Genomic DNA, 23079 nt, shown 5'->3' on the forward strand with positions numbered 1-23079 from the left:
TTATGGGGCACCGGACACACCGTTGGTACCCCGTGCCAGTGGTATGTGATGAATATGGGAGCGAGGCTCCACAATTTTAAGTTGTGAAAGGTTGGGCACGAGGGTTACTACCAATCGAGTGGACTCCATGTTAGTGTCGTCTAGGGAAAGATAGTGATCGGGTGCTTACCCCAGGTACTTGAGGTACCGCGGGTCGTGGATGACACGGAAGTTTCTATTGAGCGCTAAAGTTTCTCTTTTTTACAGCAAGATCGCAAAGAGGTGAGCGCTAAAATCTGGTGAGCGCTAAAGTTTCTCTTTTTTACAGCAAGATCGCAAAGACTTTCCCCAAGTCTTCCCAAAGGTTCTACTTGGCACAACACTAATTAAAACATAAAAACTCAAACATAACAGAGGCTAGATAAATTATTTATTACTAAACAGGAACAAAAAGCAAGGAACAAAAATAAAATTGGGTTGCCTCCCAACAAGCGCTAACGTTTAACGCCCCTAGCTAGGCATGATGGTTTCAATGATGCTCACATAAATGATAAGAATTGAAACATAAAGAGAGGATCATGAAGAATATGACGAGCACATTTAAGTCTAACCCACTTCCTATGCATAGGGATTTTGTGAGCAAATAACTTGTGGGAACAAGAATCAACTTGCATAGGAAGGTAAAGCAAGCAAAACTTCAAAACTTTAAGCACATAGAGAGGAAACTTGATATTATTGCAATTCCTACAAGCATATATTCCTCCCTCGTAGTAATTTTAAGTAGAATCATGAATGAGTTCAACAATATAACCAGCACCTAAATCATTCTTTTCATGATCTACAAGCATAGAAATTTTATTACTCGCCACATAAGCAAAATTCTTCTCATTCGGAATAGTGGGAGCAAACTCAAAAAAAATAACTATCATGTGAGGCATAATCCAATTGAAAACTAAAATCATGATGGCAAGTTTCATGGTTATCATTATTCTTTATAGCATACATGTCATCACAATAATCATCATAGATAGCAACTTTGGTCTCATAATCAATTGGAACCTCTTCTAAACTAGTAGAATCATTACTAAATAAAGTCATGACCTCTCCAAATCCAATTTTATAATTAGTCATCATAAATAGGAGGCATGCTATCATCATAATAAATTTGTTCATCAAAACTTGAGGGACAAAAAATATCATCTTCATCAAACATAGCATCCCCAAGCTTGTGGCTTTGCATATCATTAGCATCATGGATATTCAAGGAATTCATACTAACAACATTGCAATCATGCTCATCATTCAAATATTTAGTGCCAAACATTCTAATGCATTCTTCTTCTAGCACTTGAGCACAATTATCGGAACCCTTATTTTCACGAAAGACATTAAAAAGATGAAGCATATGAGGTACCCTTAATTCCATTTTTTTGTAGTTTTATTTTATAAACTAAACTAGTGATAAAACAAGAAACTAAAAGATTCGGTTGCAAGATCTAAAGATATACCTTCAAGCACTAACCTCCCCGGCAACGGCGCCAGAAAAGATCTTGATGTCTACTACACAACCTTCTTCTTGTAGACGTTGTTGGGCCTCCAAGTGCAGAGGTTTGTAGGACAGTAGCAAATTTCCCTCAAGTGGATGACCTAAGGTTTATCAATCCGTGGGAGGCGTAGGATGAAGATGATCTCTCTCAAACAACCCTGCAACCAAATAACAAAGAGTCTCTTGTGTCCCCAACACACCCAATACAATGGTAAATTGTATAGGTGCACTAGTTCGGCGAAGAGATAGTGATACAAGTGCAATATGGATGGTAGATATATGTATTTGTAATCTGAAAATATAAAAACATCAAGGTAACTAATGGTAAAAGTGAGCGTAAACGGTATTGCAATGCGTTGAAACAAGGCCTAGGGTTCATAGTTTCACTAGTGCAAGTTCTCTCAACAATAATAACATAACCGGATCATATAACTATCCCTCAACATGCAACAAAGAGTCACTCCAAATTCACTAATAGCGGAGAACAAATGAAGAGATTATGGTAGGGTATGAAACCACCTCAAAGTTATCCTTTCTGATCGATCTATTCAAGAGTCCGTAGTAAAATAACATGAAGCTATTCTTTTCGTTCAATCTATGATAGAGTTTGTACTAGAATAACACCTTAAGACACAAATCAACCAAAACCCTAATGTCACCTAGATACTCCAATGTCACCTCAAGTATCCGTGGCTATGATTATACGATATGCATCACACAATCTCAGATTCATCTATTCAAACCAACACAAAGTACTTCAAAGAGTGCCCCAAAGTTTCTACCGGAGAGTCAAGATGAAAACGTGTGCCAACCCCTATGCATAGGTTCATGGGCAGAACCCACAAGTTGATCACCAAAACATACATCAAGTGGATCAATAGAATACCCCATTGTCACCACGGGTATCCCACACAAGACATACATCAAGTGTTCTCAAATCCTTAAAGACTCAATCCGATAAGATAACTTCAAAGGGAAAACTCAATCCATTACAAGAGAGTAGAGGGGGAGAAACATCATAAGATCCAACTATAATAGCAAAGCCCGCGATACATCAAGATCATATCACCTCAAGAACACGAGAGAGAGAGATATCAAACACATAGCTACTGGTACATACCCTCAGCCCCGAGGGAGAACTACTCCCTCCTCGTCATGGAGAGCACCGAGATGATGAAGATGGCCACCGGAGAGGGATTCCCCCTCCGACAGGGTGCCGAAACGGGTCTAGATTGGTTTTCGGTGGCTACGGAGGCTTCTGGTGGCGGAACTCCCGATCTACTGTGCTCCTCGAAGTTTTTAGGGTATATGGATATATATAGGAGGAAGAAGTACGTCGGTGGATCTCCGGGTTGTCCACGAGGTAGGGGGGCACTCCCTGGGGGGGGGCATGCCCCCCACCCTTGTGGGTAGCCCGAGACTCTTCTAGTCCATCTCCGATACTCCGTGGGCTTCTTCTGGTCCAAAAACAAGTTCCGTGAAGTTTCAGGTCAATTGGACTCCGTTTGATTTTCCTTTTCTGTGATACTATAAAACAAGGAAAAAACAGAAACTGGCACTGGGCTCTAGGTTAATAGGTTAGTCCCAAAAATCATATAAAATAGCATATAAATGCATATAAAACATCCAAGGTTGATAATATAATAGCATGGAACAATAAAAAATTATAGATACGTTGGAGACGTATCAACAGCTATCTGTGCGAACTATACTAGTTAACTGTCGGGCAGACTTTTTCTGCCACCATTTTTTCGCATTTGATTTTGGGTCATAATTATTTAACCGCTAATCGGATTGATGCAACTGATATACCGTTGGATAGCTATTGAGAAGGAGGAAAAAAAACTCATTTTGGTCGTTTTCCCTAAATCGATTCGGTTTTTAAACAAAATGCAAAAAACTGAAAATCCATCAAATGAGTTTTCAATGTTTTTGTGAAAGGAATTTTCAAAGCTTTTGTCAGAATGATGCGTATGATATGATGTGGAGCATCCTACGATCATTCCCATGTACACTCAAGCATACGCCTTTGGGCCTAAGGTGAACTCGCTCCTTTCCGAATCTTCTCTTTCCGCATGTAAAACATGGATGCTACTTAAAGCGCGGACCTTGTGCATACTCAGGTACACCCGAGGAGTCCAAGGACCAAGGCCAAGCGTGCGCGGGAGCGAAGGAAGGAGAAGGAAGAAGAGTCTGCTGCTACAGCAGCTAGACATCCGGCCCTTCACGAGCCGCCGGACATCCGGCCCAGGTCCCGGAAATCCGGACACCACCGAACGCGAGAGCAACAAGACCAACCCTGCCAGCCCGGCCATCCGGCCCCTCCAGCCCGGACATCCAGCCCTCCGCGAACGCCCGGACATCCGGCCTTCCCTGCCTGCGTGCAGTGCATCTGGGCCGAGGCCCATGTACCCCTTCGCCCCTTAGACTATATATACTCCCCCTCCACCTACGTTTTAGGGTTAGCGTTGTGATAGCTCATTTGAGAGATAGAGCTTCGCTCATCCATATCAGATCTACTCCACGAGAGAGACCGCGGCCCCTCTACGGAGAAGATCCACATTGGATTCAAGACCCCTCATGGGAAGATCCCCTTATGGATTCAAGACCTCCTCACGGAGAAGAACAGGTTACCTCTTGTATCGTCCGTTGTTGACTTTGGATCTTGTATCTCTCTTTGTGTTTCGAGGATCTAGCACGTGTGTGATCATACTTGTTGGTTTGAGTGTTCTCTTGTGTTCCCCTCGTGATTTTCCCCTCATTTCCCTCCTCGTGTTCTTTGCGGAATCCACTCCTTTCGTGAAAGATCGGGCCACTAGGGTTCTACCCTACATCATCTTGGTATCAGAGCCACGTTGATCACGATTTCGGAGCCTCCCCGTTGTGTTTTCTAGCCTAATTTTGTTGTGTTCTTCCCCAATTTCGAAAATCCCCACCAAAAATAGCCCCAATTTTTTTGTGATTTGTTGGTGAGATGAAGTTTTGTTGGATTTGATCCATGGATTTGCTTGGTTTCGAGTGGATCTAGCATATCCCCAAGTGTCCCCACTTTCCATCCACGAAATCCCATCAATTTTGCCCCCCAAATCATCAATTTCCGCCCCAAATCGAGTTTCGAAGTCCAAATCCCGATCTGGAATCGTCGGGCTGGACATCCGGGCCATCGGGCCGGACATCCGGGCCCCAAGCCGGACATCTGGCTCCTGGAGCACAAATTCCGCACGGTTCTGGACATCAGCCCCCGGATGTCCGGCCCCCAAGCCCGGATGTCCGGCCCCTGTACATTTCAGCTTCCCCGTTTCACCGTTTTGTCCATAACTAATTCATCCGAAGTCCGATTTTCGCGTTCTTTAGCTCGTTGAAAAGCTCTTGACATCCCCCTTCCAATAAAAATACTACCATAACCATTTGACTCCATCAAATTTTTGGAACTTTCGCATCTTTGCCTAGGGATTCCACCACAACCTCCGCATAACCACCACTGACTTCTGCAACCTAACCAATTTTGTTCCCCATCGCATTAGTGGTTTCTTGAGGAGTGATTTGAGTCTCCTAAGGTGTCTAGGCTACTTAGGGATGATTGCTTCTTCATCAACCACCAACACCACCATAACTTCCACATAGGCTTGTCCACCATACACTTCCACCAACCCAACTTAACCCAATTTTATTTGTGTTGTGAGTTGTGTCTCCTAAGGTGTTTCGGCTACTTAGGGACCGTGCTTTCAACTCCTACACCGTGTATAGTCAACCTTACCCTCCACTTCCACATTGCCTACTCGCAAAACCCATCATTGCATTTCCGCAACCACCACCGCATTCCCGCTACCACCATTTGACATTTGAGTTTTGAGTTCGCGGTTTTTCCGTTTCCTAAGGTGTTTCAGCTACTTAGGGACGAGTCTCCATCTTTTTGGTATCTCCATCAAGATCACCGCCACTCATCATCGACACGGACGGTAACCTCCATATCATCTTGGTATCGTGGTATCCCTCCATTGTATATTCCCTTGCCATTGCATTGATAACACCTAGCCCATTTTGCGTCACTTGCCTATCGAGACTAGCCATTTGAGTATTGCCGGCAACGTTACTTGTGCACATTAGTGATCTACACCATACATTGCATACATACCATATCATATCGATATCATATCATCCCTTGTGCCTCAAGTTTGTTCCCGCATATACACAATCGCTATCTTGGTTTGTGCATTTCGCAAAGTGGCCATATACAAAAAAGAATAAGCTTTTAAGCAAAAGAAAAAGAGTGAACAAAGAGCTTGTAAGCAAGTGCCATAGCATCATACCACATTGCATAATATTGTCATATCCGATCATCTTGGATCATACCACCGGAACATCATATACATAGCATACTTGGGATAGAAGTCGTTGCATTTTTGTCTCTTATAGGTTGTGCACAAGTGTCATATCCACCTATTGATCAATCGTGCTAGCGTCTCTCTAGAGTTGTGCAACAAGAGCATTTTCCATGGATTCCACATTTTGAGCTCATTCCTTGGTTGCACGACCCCATTTATCTATCCATGTGTGTGTTTCCGTGTGCCACATATTGCTATTGGTCTACTTGTTTCACTTGCGAATTTGTGAATCTCTTTCAACATTATTGACTTTTGCTAACATTTTACATCAAATTTTTGTGCCACTATCCTCACCGAGCTCCACCATAAGCCTTATTTGTGTAGGTGTGAGAAACCGACAAGAATTGGTACCAATTGTGCTATTTCCTTGTCCACATTGGAGTGATCATTGATCCACTTTCAACTTCGGTCAAGGTACATTTGGTATTCGTTCTTCTCTTTCTACCACTCACAATTTTCTCTTGGAATGATGGATAGGCAAGGCATTTCATCTCCGGTCTTCCACAACAACGACGGCGTGAACAACTACATCACCAAAGCGTCAATCTTCGATCTACAACGACAAATGCAAGGCGCACAATCAAGATTGCGAGAGCGCATCGAGAACCTCTCCATTGACATTTGCCACTCCGAAGCGAGGAAAAGGGACTACATCGACAATAAGCTTTCCGCACAAAAGAAGGAGCAAGATGCAAGGATGGAGGAGATTCAGGCCTTGATCAAGTCTACTTCCCCTTTGTCATCTTCAAGGCGGCGGCGAGCACATCGATCCTCTTCGGAGCGCCCAAGCGGTACAAGCGCAAGTCGTCCACGTCCACATCTCCATGGCGACCACCATCACATTCGTGATCCACCTCGTCATGAAGGGCAAGTCACCTCCAAGCAACATGTGCACGACGACGACGAGCGACATCTACTACGAGCTCAAGTGCGACAACACCAACATCATCATGATGATGCTCACCAAGCGCAAATGCACAAGTCCCAACAAGCCCTACTTCACGCCAAGTCCAAACTTCATGAGCACAAGAGAAGACCGCGAGACAACCACAACCAAGACGGCGCTACGACTACAACAACCACTTCGGCATCTTCGCCAAGTGCTATCAAGGCATCTTCGCCTTTGGACGTACGACATCTTCGCCTACTTCCCATGAGTTCGCCTACATCGACATCATCAAGTACAAGGCGACCAACTATGAGCGAGGGCGACACTTCCATCTTCGGAAGCCTCCCAAGGAAGATGGTCGAGCATGGGACATTCCCTTCGGTCATGGAGACGAGCTACGAGGTGCCACATCATATGGTCCTCCTACAACTAGACGGCGACAAGAAGGTCGAGCAAGGGCCATCCCCTTCGACCACGGCGACGAGTATGAACCTCTTCAACAACATGAAGACGGCGCCCATATTGGACTCATACTCCGAGTCAAGCTACGAGACCGCACATGAGACCTTATCTTTGGTCTTGGAGGAGAGTGATGATGTGCCATCTTCGGCCTTCATCCACGGCTACGGCCACGACATGATTGAGCACGGAGACATTTGCACCTACATCTCTCCGACACCCACATATGAAGAGATGCCCCAATTCCCATGTGAGGAGAGCCACCACCACATGAGTGACGTGAGTGACTCCACCATATGTGACATTGAGTGCATTTCCTATGAGAGGATGAGTGTGACCACCACTAGCCCCACACTTGAGAGCATGACACACATCCTATGTGATGTTGAGCGCCATTTGAGTGACTCCACCAACCATATGAGTGAGAGCATCCGAGAGGGAGTGAGTGAGCCACAACACTTAGTGAGTGAGGTAGTTGACACGGCATGTGAGGCCACTTTGATTTCTAACGACTTAACCTCTACTCCTAGTGTGTTTTCTTCTTTTGTGCTAGGTCTCCTACATGACAACACGCCTATCCTCGACGAGTCCATGCCTCCAATGGATACAATGATAGCCATGGTGGAAGAAGATGCACCCCCACATGGTTCCATCAAGATGAAGATGACCAAGACTTGGTCTTCGACACCTCACCTACAACACATGAGCGATGCTCCAAAGGTAACATAGGTGATGGTGCTTCTCTTGTCCCACTAGTGGACTATTTCACGAATGATTGCTTGCATGATGTTGACACACCTATTCCCATGCTTCATGCTAGTGTGATTTCCTCATGTCATGACTTACCTATTTATGATAAATATGATGATGAGCATGTTGAGTTACCTAATTGTGATGCTATGCTCCATAGGATATCATGTGAAAATTCTTTTGGTCACATCATGTTTGACAATCCATTAACCTTGTCATATGCTATGAGTGAGATATCCCATATTGCATCTTTTCAATCTCAACATAGTAACTATGCGTGCCCCATTAAAATCAATCCCATTTGCACTTATGGCATAGATGACGAGATGATGGTCATTGGCTTTTGTTTTTCATGTGATGATATTGCTATGCTTCCTTTACATGATTTGCGCAATTCATCTACTATGCCATGCCATGATCACATTGTTCCAAATATGCATTGTTTTGAATGTTGTCAATATTCTCCATGTGATGTTTCCATTAATGCTCATGAGGAGACCCCCATAGTTTCCTCATACATATTAGGAGATTTTGATGCATTCCATACTTTGCATGATTCTCATAATTGCTTGCACCATATGCATTCCATGAATAACAATGCTCTACATATATATCATGATGCATTGCCCAATTTGAGTCTCCATTATGCTATACATAACAACAAACCTATCATGATGGATGACATGTTTCTATATCGCGCATCTCATTTGTTTGAGCATTGGATATTTTGTGCTAACCAACACAAGCACGTGCGCATCACGATGGATGATGTGTACATCTACCACGCACACATAATTTTTCCTTTGTCTTTGTTTTGTGTAGGTAATCATGCACAATCGTCAACCTCTCAATCCCAAGAGTTGACGAAACGAGCTCTTGAGAGCAAAGATGACTTGGGATCCCGTGAACTATCCTTACCACTGTTCCTTTCGCGCAACGACTATGCGCATCTCTCTCACTTGGCTCTCACACGGCTATGGGCTATATACCGCTCTCTTGCTCATTTTACCGTGTTCACTTTGCATGTTATGCTTTCTTCTATGCCTTTGCCATGCAATTGTGACCCTTTCTTGCATCTACCCATGATTCACAATTATGCTACTCCTATGTGTATTTGCATGCTTGGTGGAGATCATTGTTACTATTGCCATGTTTATCATGTGCCTCATGCTATTGATGCTATTTTGCTCATATCTTGCTTTCATGCTTGTGCTATGTCATGTGAATTATTCATGTCCACCATTTGCACACATGACATGTTTGACATGATTCCCTCTAGTATGTTGCATCTTCGCACTACTAGCTCACACTACTTGATTGCTATGATTGCTTGCTTTGTTGCATCACCCATGTTCCTTTCTTACTCGCTTTCTTGGGTTGATGACATATATGCTCGTGCCTCTCACTTGATACATCTTGTTCATTGTCGCTTGCCTCCAATTATGCTTATTGATCTTGGAGACTTGGACACCTTACTTGTGATGCATGCTTGTTTGATTGAGCCTATTGAATTTGGTTGTTCTCGCATTATATGCCTCCATACTATAAAATGCTCCCTTGTTCTTTTCTTATGATGAGAATGATGCATACACTTGTTGGGTATTTTACCGCACGAATTATAGGTTTTCCGCTAACCTCATTTGTTTTTCCGAGTGTTTGTCATGTTCTTTCATGTTGAAGGATTCACAAGGCGATACCGTCATGACACAATTTGGTCATGTGAAGGCATACACGATGTGCAACACCAACATTTGCGAGAATCTCCTAAAGGTGAACTCTTTCCCTTTGAGCCATCCTCAATTACGCATATTGGATGGGTCACTCTTTCATTGTTTTCTCCTTCTTGTTGTCTACATGGTACATCTCGCTTATGGAGGAGCTACATGGGAGATTGGCTCTATGGACCTTCAAGTTGAGGAGCGCTTGGACTTATTGGATGCACCTTCGAACCTCCACTCATGCCACGACATTGAGCGTTGGTACACCAACACCTCCATACTTGTTGATTGTGCCCACACATGTCATGCTCGATGGACATATCATACACATGACAAATTTGCATCTTATGCATGGATTGACTCATATTACGATTGCCATGTTGCATCTTGTCTTTCTATGTCATCCATGATATATGAGCTTGTGCATTTCATTAGCAAATTTGTTGTGATATACCTTGATGGCATATTCATACATCATGATCTTATTTCCTACCATCAATTTCATGATCATATCACATTGAGCAGCCATTACCATATTCATGCTATTGATAAACCGTCTCACTATGACATCATTCTGCACCGTGATTGCATTGATCATATTCACAACACATTTGTGTGCATAATGAATGTTTTTGCTCCCATGAATGCTTTGCATACCATCCCATATCTTTTGGATAAGCTTGATGCACCTTGTCATGCTCACTCTTGTCGCACGGACTCATTCTTACATGATGGACACTTTGTGTGCGCTAACCATTGTATTTCCGAGTGTCATTTGTGTTTGCTCTTTTTGCATGTGTACTACTCCGGAGACACCTTGGGGTACGTGGATTGCGTGATGTCTTCCACTTCGTCCAACTACAAGTCCGTCCACGATAACCGTTTCCATGCTGATGAGGATCACGATCCGAGGTCGGATCTTTTCCAACGGAGGGGAGATGATGCGGAGCATCCTACGATCACCCCCATGTACACTCAAGCATACGCCTTTGGGCCTAAGGTGAACTCGCTCCTTTCCGAATCTTCCCTTTCCGCATGTAAGACATGGATGCTACTTCAAGCGCGGACCTTGTGCATAGTCAGGTACACCCGAGGAGTCCAAGGAGAGCCCAAGGACCAAGTCCAAGCGTGCGCGGGAGCGAAGGAAGGAGAAGGAAGACGAGTTTGCTGCTACAGCAGCCGGACATCCGGCCATGGCCCGGACATCCGGCCCTTCACGAGCCGCGGGACATCCGGCCCAGGTCCCGGAAATCCGGACACCGCCGAACTCGAGAGCAACAAGACTAACCCCGCCAGCCCGGACATCTGGCCCCTCCAGCCCGGACATCTGGCCCTCCGCGAACGCCCGGACATCCGGCCCGTCACCCGGACATCCGGCCTTCCCTGCCTGCGTGCAGTGCATCTGGGCCGAGGCCCATGTACCCCTTCGCCCCTTAGACTATATATACTCCCCCTCCACCTACATTTTAGGGTTAGCGTTGTGATAGCTCATTTGAGATATAGAGCTTCGCTCATCCATATCGGATCTACTCCACGAGAGAGACCGCGGCCCCTCTACGGAGAAGATCCACCTTGGATTCAAGACCCCTGACGGGAAGATCCCCTTGTGGATTCAAGACCTCCTCACGGAGAAGAACCGGTTACCTCTTGTATCGTCCGTTGTTGACTTTGGATCTTGTATCTCTCTTTGTGTTTCGAGGATCTAGCACATGTGTGATCATACTTGTTGGTTTGAGTGTTCTCTTGTGTTCCCCTCGTGATTTTCCCCTCTTTTCCCTCCTCGTGTTCTTCGCGTTCTTCGCGGGATCCCCTCCTTTCGTGAAAGATCGGGCCACTAGGGTTCTACCCTACATCATGATATACCGTTAGAAAGGTACCGATTAGACTGAACTTTGGCATATATAACACGTTTTTGGATTTGCTACGGTTTAAGAGCAAGTTTCAAAAAACCAACATCATTTTCGACATTTTTTGCCTGAACTGCTACAGTACACGCTAACTGCTCGTGCGGAATAGCTAACTGACATATGCTGACAAGCTAACTGTTGAGATTGAAGAAAATTGTTTTTTTCTTCTATACTTTTATCGTCAGGTCAAGTTAACTTCCGGGAGTGAAATAGCTAACTGCCAGGAATCGCAACAGTTAGCACCAAGTTCACTGCGGGACTGAAAATGTTTTTTTCCTTTTTGATTGGGTCATACTAACTTCGGGTATGAAATACCTAACTGCACGCGATTATCAAGCTAACTGCAATGGCTGATAATACTTTTTTTTGCTTCTTTTGTTTTTAATTCTTATTTTCTATTTTTCCCTGGTCTAGTTAACCGCCGGGACTGGAATAGCTAACTGTGGAGACTGCGATAGTTAAGTGTCAGGATTGAAAATACTTACTTTTTGTTTTTTCCCGGTTCAAGCTAACGGCTGGGAGTAAAATAGCTAACTGGCAGGGATTGCGGCAGTTAACACCGAGTTAACTGCCGGGATTAAAAATATTTTTTGTACCTCACGCAAGCATGGGCTTGACAAACAAACTGAACCCTCTCATTAGATTGCTATTTTTTGTACCTCACGCAAGCAGGGGCTTGGCAAAATCATAGTTGTGTAGATCACTTTAATTGTTTTTGTCGGTGTACTAAAGTAGGGGTACCCTTAGTACCCCGAACTTGTGCACGGACAGTCGCAGCGTCCCGCGGCAAGGCCTGCCAGATCACCGCCAAGATTCTCCGTGGTCCCTCTGAAGTCCATTCAAGAACAAAGTACTCAAGACAAGACCCCGGCAAGAGGAGCTTGCCGGGAAGAAGGCAAGACCCCGGCAAGAGGAGCTTGCCGGGAAGGCCATCAGAAGCGTCCCAAGGCCCCGGCGAGAGGCGCTTGCCGGGAAGGCCGTCCGAGGCATTCCAAGGAACTTGCCGCGGCGCGCTACGCGCCCCGACAAGGCCCGGTGAGCGACAAGCTCCCGGAAGCGACAAGTCGACGGCCGCGGCAAGGCGCTTGCCGCGGCAAGCCCCCACTCCACGCCCGCGCTCCAGCACATCCACCCACGTGTCGCTCCGGGGCCCCTCCCGAGCGCACGTGGCAGGAGGCTGTGCAGCTAGGGGCGTGCGGTGGCACGCAGGCGCTGACAAGACAACCATCGTGGCAAGACGGTGGCGTCCCTAGCGGTCCCTTTCGGTGCTACCTAGGCGACACAGACGGGCATTTAATGCCCTTGTCCCCTGCCGTCAGGGTTAGGTATGATAACACTGTAGCAGCTAGCTGTGCCTACTACAGCACCTAGCTGTGCCTACCCACGGCACCCTTTCCATTTTTGCCCTTGGCCCCGTTGCTCTATGTCGGTAACCCCTTGAGTATAAAAGGAGGCCCGTGTGCAACGTAGAGGGGGGTCGGCCAGCTCGAGAGCTCTCGCGAGGTTCAGCAATCCCACACACTCACGCTCGCTCCCGAGCTAGAAATCAATACCAATCCACAAAGCAGGAGTAGGGTTTTACGCATCCGTGCGGCCCGAACCTGGGTAAATCGCTCGCGTGCTTCGCCCCGATTTACTCCTCGCACGACCAATCGCTCGCGTGCTTCGCCTCGATCTGCTCTTTGCGCAACCTCCGCCCCCCGCCGAACCAAAAGGGACCCGGTCCGCCGGTCCCATAGGTGCCCGTGGATCAGAAACCCCGGCATCTCTGGCGCGCCAGGTAGGGGAGAGATGCCGGCAGCGCGGATGGTGGGGTCGCCGGTGCCGCACAAGACGGCGCCCGACACCTAGTCGGAGCCGCCATCCTGCCGCCCGCCACCCTCACCATCACTGCCGCTCTCCTCCTCGTCACTCTCGCTCGAGGAGGAGCCTTTGCTATCGGAGGAGCTGTCCACGCAGCACTTCGCCCGGGTGCCGAAGCACCCGAAGACCTTAACGGAGAGGAGATCGCCCTCCACCAGCTTAAAATGGAGGGTGAGTCCCCCCGTCAAGCTGTGGATGCGGGCGAACGTCTTCCACCCTCGATCGAGATACATCACACTAGGGGCTGGGAACACCACGCGGACTCGCGTGCCGCTGATCCCACAACCCCTCATGTGTAATCTCATAGTTTCGGGCGGGTCCGACTCCATCGCGCTCGCGAACGGAGCAGGAAGCCGGAGGCGACGACAAGGTGCCCGGTGCAGCTTGACGAAGAACTCGCAAGGGTCGTCCCCTATATGGACCGCCGCGGGGAGAGGAGCCGCCGGCGGGGGTGAAGCTGGCGCGTCACCCCGTCCGCCTCTTCCCCGAGCGCCTCGATCTCGTCCTCGACCTCGTCCACGACCTCGCCCCCTCCCTCTTCCCCTTATGGCTGGCTCTGCCACCACGAGCGAGGAAGAGGGGAGGGTGCGCTGCCTGACGGCGACCCTCGCCGCCACCGATGAAGGCCCAGGATTCTCTTTCTCCATGGCGAATGAGAGAAAGGGGAGCAGAAGCTGAAGAAAGGAGGAGATGAGCTCGTGCAGGCTTCGGTGCTCCCTACCCGCTCCTTATAAAGGAGCGAAGTGGGAGCCCAGCCGCCCCGCTCAACGAATCAAGGCACAGGAAGAGCAGGGAGGCGGGCCGACCCGTCACCTCCGCTCGCAACGGCCCGGATTCCCGCTTCCACCGTCCGCGATCCCAAGTGCATGGGAGCCGCGTGGCGGGGATGCAGAACTGACGCGACGGATGGGGCGGCCTCGTCCTACCCCACAATCTCGGGGAGTGGGCGCTTCGAATACCGCGCACCGGCCCCGTCCAGTAAATGCGCCACGCCCCCACGCCTCCCTCCCTTTGGAGAAGAGGGCGTGGGCCGTTTCCCTTCATCATGGCTTGACGCATACTCGCGGGGTTTAGCCCCACGCGCGCCGCCCGCGTCACCCATGACGCCGCGTTTGACGCGTACCGTTTCGGGCGTGCGCGATGGAAGCGGAAGGACGTGCGGCGTGACCTAGGCCGCGCGTGCCCATGCACTGTTTTGGGCCTGGCCCAACAGCGCTCGGCACCGTGTCTGGCCCAGGCCCGGGGGCTCCTGTCGGTGTACTAAAGTAGGGGTACCCTTAGTACCCCGAACTTGTGCACGGGCAGTCGCAGCGTCCCGCGGCAAGGCCTGCCAGATCACCGCCAAGATTCTCCGTGGTCCCTCTGAAGACCATTCAAGAACAAAGTACTCAAGACAAGACCCCGGCAAGAGGAGTTTGCCGGGAAGAAGGCAAGACCCCGGCAAGAGGAGCTTGCCGGGAAGGCCATCAGAAGCGTCTCAAGGCCCCGGCGAGAGGCGCTTGCCGGGAAGGCCGTCCGAGGCATTCCAAGGAACTTGCCGCGGCGCGCTACGCGCTCCGACAAGGCCCGGTGAGCGACAAGCTCCCGGAAGCGACAAGTCGACGGCCGCGGCAAGGCGCTTGCCGCGGCAAGCCCCCACTCCACGCCCGCGCTCCAGCACATCCACCCACGTGTCGCTCCGGGGCCCCTCCCGAGCGCACGTGGGAGGAGGCTGTGCAGCTAGGGCCATGCGGTGGCACGCAGGCGCTGACAAGACAACCATCGTGGCAAGACGGTGGCGTCCCTAGCGGTCCCTTTCGGTGCTGCCTAGGCGACACAGACGGGCATTTAATGCCCTTGCCCCCTGCCGTCAGGGTTAGGTATGATAACACTGTAGCAGCTAGCTGTGCCTACTACAGCACCTAGCTGTGCCTACCCACGGCACCCTTTCCATTTTTGCCTTTGGCCCCGTTGCTCTATGTCGGTAACCCCTTGAGTATAAAAGGAGGCCCGTGTGCAACGTAGAGGGGGGTCGGCCAGCTCGAGAGCTCTCGCGAGGTTCAGCAATCCCACACACTCACGCTCGCTCCCGAGCTAGAAATCAATACCAATCCACAAAGCAGGAGTAGGGTTTTACGCATCCGTACGGCCCGAACCTGGGTAAATCGCTCGCGTGCTTCGCCCGATTTACTCCTCGCACAACCAATCGCTCGCGTGCTTCGCCTCGATCTACTCTTTGCGCAACCTCCGCCCCCCGCCGAACCAAAAGGGACCCGGTCCGCCGGTCCCATAGGTGCCCGTGGATCAGAAACCTCGGCAGTTTTTGGACGCAAGATAACTGCAGCCAGTCCGTAAACTAACTGCTCCATGAAACTGAGCATTGGCAAACTGCGCACCGTGGATCACGCCACTGGCAGCATGGGGGCAAGAGCTAATTGAGTAGTGGTCTCTGTTTCTTTTTTACATAACTATCAGTAAATCAAACTGCTCCTTGAAACTAAGCTAACTTATCCATGAAATTGAGCTAGCTGTAGAGAGGTCGCTCCACCAGTAAATCCCCATCAGGGGTCCTGCGCCTCGTCGATTCCCGATGCAACGGAGCAGAAGTTAACTGCTAACAGGAAAAATAATAGTCACTGGATCCCCGAAATAATAAACTGAACAGGGGTGTCTTGACTCTTGACACAACATTATTTGCAAGTAAGAACTGAACATGCAAGTACACAGACACGTATCCTTGTAAGCTATACACATCACGTCAGTAAATGCTACAGTTTAGATGCCCTGACGCATATTAGACCTCAACAGTAAAATTCAGTGGCTACCCAAGTATCCAAATAGACAAGTAACACACCTTTTTTTCTTCGGCTTGAGCTAACTGAAATGGCCGGCTCAGTCAAGTCCTTATATTTAGTTCAAGCAAACTGCTAGCTGTAGATAACCCCCAAATAATGGCCAACTACAGAGGTGCGTCGGAGGAGTAGAAGAAACCCAAAGCTAACCGCCGGAGATCCACACCATGAACTGATCGAGGACGAGATCCATCTAGGACATGAAGAGCAAGTTAACTAAAGGAGTCGAAGAGTTTTAGCGCTACTGAAGTTAACTGAAAAGCAGGAAGTCACCACCGGAACAAGCTTCCGCGCCTCCACTGGAACGACGGCATGGGGAAGGTGTCATCGGAGCTGGAGCCCGGGATGGACAGGGCTATGTCGCCGGAGAGGGAGTAGGCCACCCACCACGGGCCTAAAGAAGGGTGCGCTCCACCCACCTCCCCACGGTAGCGGCGCCTAGCTTCGATGGGGCCGGGAAGGCACAGTGGCGAGAGTCAATGCCCGAAGCCATGGCTAAAGGGCGAGCTCGCGTGGATCTAGTGGTCGGAGTGGCGTGGAGAGGAAGCCCGCCACAGACTGTCGCACGGCAGGATGCAGGAGGAAGGAGGGGTTGTGGCCTGCGACGCAAGTGGGGAAGCCATGGAGGAACCCGGAGGAGCGCCGCATGCAGCAGACTGCCTGTAGAAGCGGGGGAGGTCGAGGAATGGTGCGCGCTGGCGGGTTAGTGGTGGAGCATGGCTGCTGCGGCCGGTGTTGGCATACTATGCGCGGGGCGGCGGCATGGCCGGGATTGGCTGCATCTGGTGGCAAGCGGCGGCGGCGGCGCCTGGAGAAGGTGGTTGGGGTGGCTGGGGGCGCGCAGCAGTAGGCGGCAGACCAGAGCTCGCTCGCTCCCTTCGGGAAAAGAAACATGCTAGGAGGGTGGTTTCTAAATAAGCTTATTTAGAAACTCTAGAGGGGGTTGCAGAATAGTCCCAATATATATATATATATATATATATATATATATATATATGACCAACTTAACATTGCGAAGATAAACCTGGAAGGTAAATTAATGTTGAAGACAATCCAAATGCGAAGACTGTAATTATGACGCCACATGAAACACTTCAAAAAGATTTTGGTGGTGGCGTTACCCACCGTATAGGAAGTATTAGACCCAGACACGGCGCATAATTATCGTGGCGCTCCAAAGTCAAATTCCGCGTTAATGTATTCACACTTAGAGTGCATGTCTTCATTGATTGAAGATATACGTTACTTTGTGTGTTGCACATCTAAGTCATCAACATGCATAAGCGTTAGGATGTGTGTTCAATTACAGGACATTTGAGGATTCTAAGATATTTAGCTCACACCTCAACTTGCAAAACCTTTTCTCATCCAAGGGCTTTGTGAAGATATCTGTCAATTGCTCTTCAGTGTTGACATGAATGATATCAATATCTTTCTTCATGACATGATCTCTAAGAAAGTGATGACATATCTGAATGTGCTTTGTCTTCAAGTGTTGAACTGGGTTTTTGGCAATCTTGATGGCGCTTTCATTGTCGCAGTAGAGTGGCACATTCTTCAGATGGATGCATAGTCCTTGAGAGTTTGCTTCTGAAGGAAATATGCCCTAGAGGCAATAATAAAGTTATTATTTATTTCCTTATATCATGATAAAAGTTTATTATTCATGCTATAATTGTATTAACCGGAAACATAATACATGTGTGAATACATAGACAAACAGAATGTCACTAGTATGCCTCTACTTGACTAGCTCATTAATCAAAGATGGTTATGTTTCCTAACCATGGACAAAAGAGTTGTCATTTGATTAACGGGATCACATCATTAGTTGAATGATCTGATTGACATGACCCATTCCATTAGCTTAGCATCCGATCGTTTAGTATGTTGCTATTGCTTTCTTCATGACTTATACATGTTCCTATGACTATGAGATTATGTAACTCCCGTGTGCCGGTGGAACACTTTGTGTGCTACCAAACGTCACAACGTAACTAGGTGATTATAAAGGTGCTCTACAGGTGTCTCCAAAGGTACATGTTGGGTTGACGTATTTCGAGATTAGGATTTGTCACTCCGATCGTCGAAGAGGTATCTCTGGGCCCTCTCGGTAATGCACATCACTTAAGCCTTGCAAGCATTGCAACTAATGAGTTAGTTGCGGGATGATGTATTACGGAACGAGTAAAGAGACTTGCCGGTAATGAGATTGAACTAGGTATTGGATACCGACGATCGAATCTCGGGCAAGTAACATACCGATGACAAAGGGAACAACGTATGTTGTTATGCGGTCTGACCGATAAAAGATCTTCGTAGAATATGTAGGAACCAATATGGGCATCCAGGTCCCGCTATTGGTTATTGACCGGAGACGTGTCTCGGTCATGTCTACATTGTTCTCGAACCCGTAGGGTCCGCACGCTTAAGGTTACGATGACAGTTATATTATGAGTTTATGCATTTTGATGTATCGAAGGTTGTTCAGAGTCCTGGATGTGATCACGGACATGACGAGGAGTCTCGAAATGGTCGAGACATAAAGATTGATATATTGGAAGCCTATATTTGAATATCGGAAGTGTTCCGGGTGAAATCGGGATTTTACCGGAGTACCGGGAGGTTACCGGAACCCCCCGGGAGGTACATGGGCCTTAATGGGCCTTAGTGGAAGAAGAGGAGAGGTGGCCAGGGCTGGGCCACGCGCCCCTCCCCCCTAGTCCGAATAGGACAAGGAGAGAGGGGGCCGGCGCCCCCCTCCTTCTCTCTCTCTCCGTTCCCACCTCGCGAATCCTATTCCAACTAGGATTGGGGGAGAAGTCCTACTCCCTACTCCCGGAGGGAGTAGGACTCCTCCTGGCGCGCCCTATGGTGGCCGGCCGGCCTCCCCCTCTTGAACCTTTATATACGGAGGCAGGAGCACCCCAAGAGACACAAGTTGATCCACGTGATCATATTCTTAGCCGTGTGCGGCGCCCCTTTCCACCATAGTCCTCGATAATATTGTAGAGGTGCTTAGGCGAAGCCCTGCGACAGTAGTACATCAAGATCGTCACCACGCCGTCTTGCTGACGGAACTCTTCCCCGACACTTTGCTGGATCGGAGTCCGGGGATCGTCATCGAGCTGAACATGTGCTAGAACTCGGAGGTGCCGTAGTTTCGGTGCTTGATCGGTCGAGCCGTGGAGACGTACGACTACATCAACCAAACGCCTCCGTTGTCGATCTACTAGGGTACGTAGATCAAACTCTCCCCTCTCGTTGCTATGCATCACCATGATCTTGTGTCTGCGTAGGAATTTCTTTGAAATTACTACGTTCCCCAACAACTTCATCTATAGAAGCTGAGCACAGCAAGATCCAGCAGCAATGTATTCAGATTCAGCAGTGGAGAGGGATACACAGTTCTACTTCTTTGAAGACCAACAAACAAGAGATCGTCCAAGAAAGTGACGTGTACCTGATGTGGACATGCGATCAACCTTGTCACCAGCATAATCAGCATCTCAGAATCCAACTAGATCAAACTCTGAGCACTTTGGATACCATAATCCTAGTGTTGGGGTGTAAGCCAAATATCGAAGAATTCGCTTCATAGCTAAGTATGCGATTCCTTTGGTGCCGCTTGGAATCGGGCACACATGCAAACGCTAAGCATTATATCTGGCCTAGATGCACATAAATAGAGCAAAGAACCAATCATGGAGCAGTATACCTTTTGATCGAACTCTTTACCATTGTCGTCGGGGCCCAGATGACTTTTGGTTGGCATTGGCGTCGTGTATCCTTTGGAGTCTTGCATTCCAAACTTCTTCAGACAATTTTTGAGATATTTTTCTTGTGATATGAAGATGCCGTTACTTTGCTGACGGATTTGAAGACCGAGGAAGAATTTCAGCTCACCCATCATGGACATCTGATATTGCTCTTGCATCATGTGTCCAAACTCGTCACTGTATTTCTTGTCTGTGCAGCCGAAGATAATGTCATCCACATAGATTTGGCATACGAAAAATTCACCATCATATGTCTTCGTGAAGAGTGTGGGATCCAGGGAACTAGGTTTGAAGCGTCAGCTCTTCAGGAAGTCCTTGAGTGTGTCATACCAAGCACGAGGGGCTTGTTTGAGGCCATACAGTGCCTTATTGAGCTTGTATACCATGTTAGGACGCTTTGGGTCTTCGAAACCAGGTGGTTGTGCAACATACACTTCTTCGTCAATTTTTTCATTCAGGAAGGCACTCTTCACATCCATTTGGTAGAGAAGGATGTTGTGATGGTTGGCATAGGCTAGCAGTATGTGGATGGCTTCAAGCCTAGCCACAGGAGCAAAGGTTTCATCGAAGTCAATCCCTTCAACTTGAGTGTAACCTTGAGCAACGAGACGAGCCTTGTTTCTGACAACTTGACCATGCTCATCTTATTTGTTGTGGTAGATCCATTTGGTGCCAATGATATTGTGCTTGCAAGGATCATGACGCTTAACCAGTTCCCACACATTGTTCAGCTCAAACTATTGAAGCTCTTCTTGCATCGCTTGAATCCATTCAAGTTCCATGAAGGCTTCAACCACTTTCTTGGGTTCAGATATAGAGACAAATGCAAAGTGTCCACAGAAATTTGCTAGCCGTGTTGCTCTTGAACGAGTGAGTGGACCAGGTGCATTGATGCTATCGATTATCTTCTCAATCTGCACTTCATTTGCAACACGAGGATGAACTGGTCAAAGACTTTGCTCTTGCTGATCATTGTCTTCATCATCGGCATTGACTTTAGGCTGAGCAGTGTCTTTAGGTTGATTAGGTGCAGAAATGATGAGTTCTTCAACCCGAGCCTCTGAAGGTATGATTTCTCTAGTACCCATAAGCTTGATGGATTCACTTGGTGAGACTTCAGCTAGCACATTTGGCAGGTGCTCTCTTTGCGAGCCGTTAGTTTCATCAGACCGCACATCCACAATTTCAACCACTTTACAGTGAAAGAGGTTGAAGACTCTGTAGGAGTGCGAATCCTTTCCGTACCCAAGCATAAAACCTTCATGTGCTTTTGGTGCAAATTTTGAAGTGTGATGCGGATCCTTGATCCAGCACCTAGCACCAAATACTCTGAAGTAGCTGACGTTTGGCTTCTTACCAGTTAGTAGCTCATATGATGTCTTCTTTAGAAGCTTCAGAAGATAAACACAATTGATGACGTGGCATGCAGTATCAATGGCTTCAAGCTAGAATTTTCTTGGAGTCTTGTACTCATCAAGCATTGTCCGTGCCATCTCAATGGGTGTTCTGTTCTTGCGCTCCACGATGCCATTCTCTTGAGGTGAGTATGGAGCTGAGAACTCATGAGTGATGCCCAATGTATCAAGATAAGTGTCGAGGCCAGTGTTCTTGAATTCTCTGCCATTGTCACTCCTGATGTGCTTGATCTTGATGCCATAGTTCGTCATGGCACGATTGGCGAATCGTCCGAAGACATCCTGCACTTTAGTCTTATAGAGGATTATATGCACCCATGTATATATTGAGTAATCATCAATAATGACGAAGACATATAGGCAAGCAGTGGTAGTAAGGGTAGAGTAGTGAGTAGGGCCAAATAAGTCCATGTGTAGCAACTCGAAGGGACGGGAAGTCGTCATGATTGTCTTCGAGGGATGCTTGGCCTGAGTCATCTTTCTAGCTTCGCAGGCACCACATAGATGATCCTTCTTGAACTTGATGCCCTCGATGCCTACGACATGTTTCTTCTTCGTGAGAGTGTACAAGTTCCTCATGCTGGCATGCCCTAGCCTCCGATGCCAGAGCCAACACTCTGAAGCTTTTGCTAGAAGACATACGGCTAACTGTGGTCCTGCTGAGAAATGTACCATGTACAGATTGTCTTTTTGATACCCTTCAAAGACTAGAGACTTGTCAGATTCCATAAGAACAAGGCAACGATATTTTCCAAACATCACAATCATGTTCAGATCATAAAGCATTGAGACAAACATTAAGTTGAAACCAAGGGATTCAACAAGCATCACTTTATCCATGTGCTGATCCATTGAGATTGCAACTCTACCTAGACCCAATACCTTGCTTTTACCAGTGTCAATAAATGTGATGTGACTCTTGTCAGATGGACGTAGGGTTGAATCCATGAGAATACTTCGATCACCAGTCATGTGGTTAGTGCATCCACTGTCCATAATCCATTGTGAAGCCTTTGGTGTCATACCCTATAGTGCAGTTTGGGGGATAGGCTTCACCAACGGTATTGTGAAGCATAAACATTTGACGAACAAGTGGATTATGAAAGTTCAGGTCTTGGTTAGGATAAATAGGATGTTTGTTAAATAATCCTGGGACGAAATACATAATAAGACCATTTGGACATTTTATCTTGCGTCCCACAAGATGTTTTAGGTCCCCAGCATAAGCATCAGATGCCTTTGATTTCCGGCTGGAGACCTTTCCCTGCAAAAGAGAGTTAATTTTTCTTAACCACCCACATCTTTAGGGGTGACTTAGAAGCAATGAGTCTAAGTGCAACATCTGAGAACTTTGGCTTTGGAGCCCTAGAAAATAGCTTTGCAGGTGGTGAATAGTACTCATAAGAATAAGCAAAATAGTTCTTGGTCTTATGAACATAGCGGTTTGATGAAACACACTCATATTCATAAGTCTGAATATGGTTTCCCTGCAAAACATAGGCGTTAGGGTGACTCTGGTGAGTCCTCTATCTGTATGAATCCTTTGGACCATATGAAG

Source organism: Triticum urartu, chromosome 3A, assembly GCF_056163025.1.
Source record: "Triticum urartu cultivar PI428250 chromosome 3A, HENAU_Tu73, whole genome shotgun sequence".
NCBI lineage: Eukaryota > Viridiplantae > Streptophyta > Magnoliopsida > Poales > Poaceae > Triticum > Triticum urartu.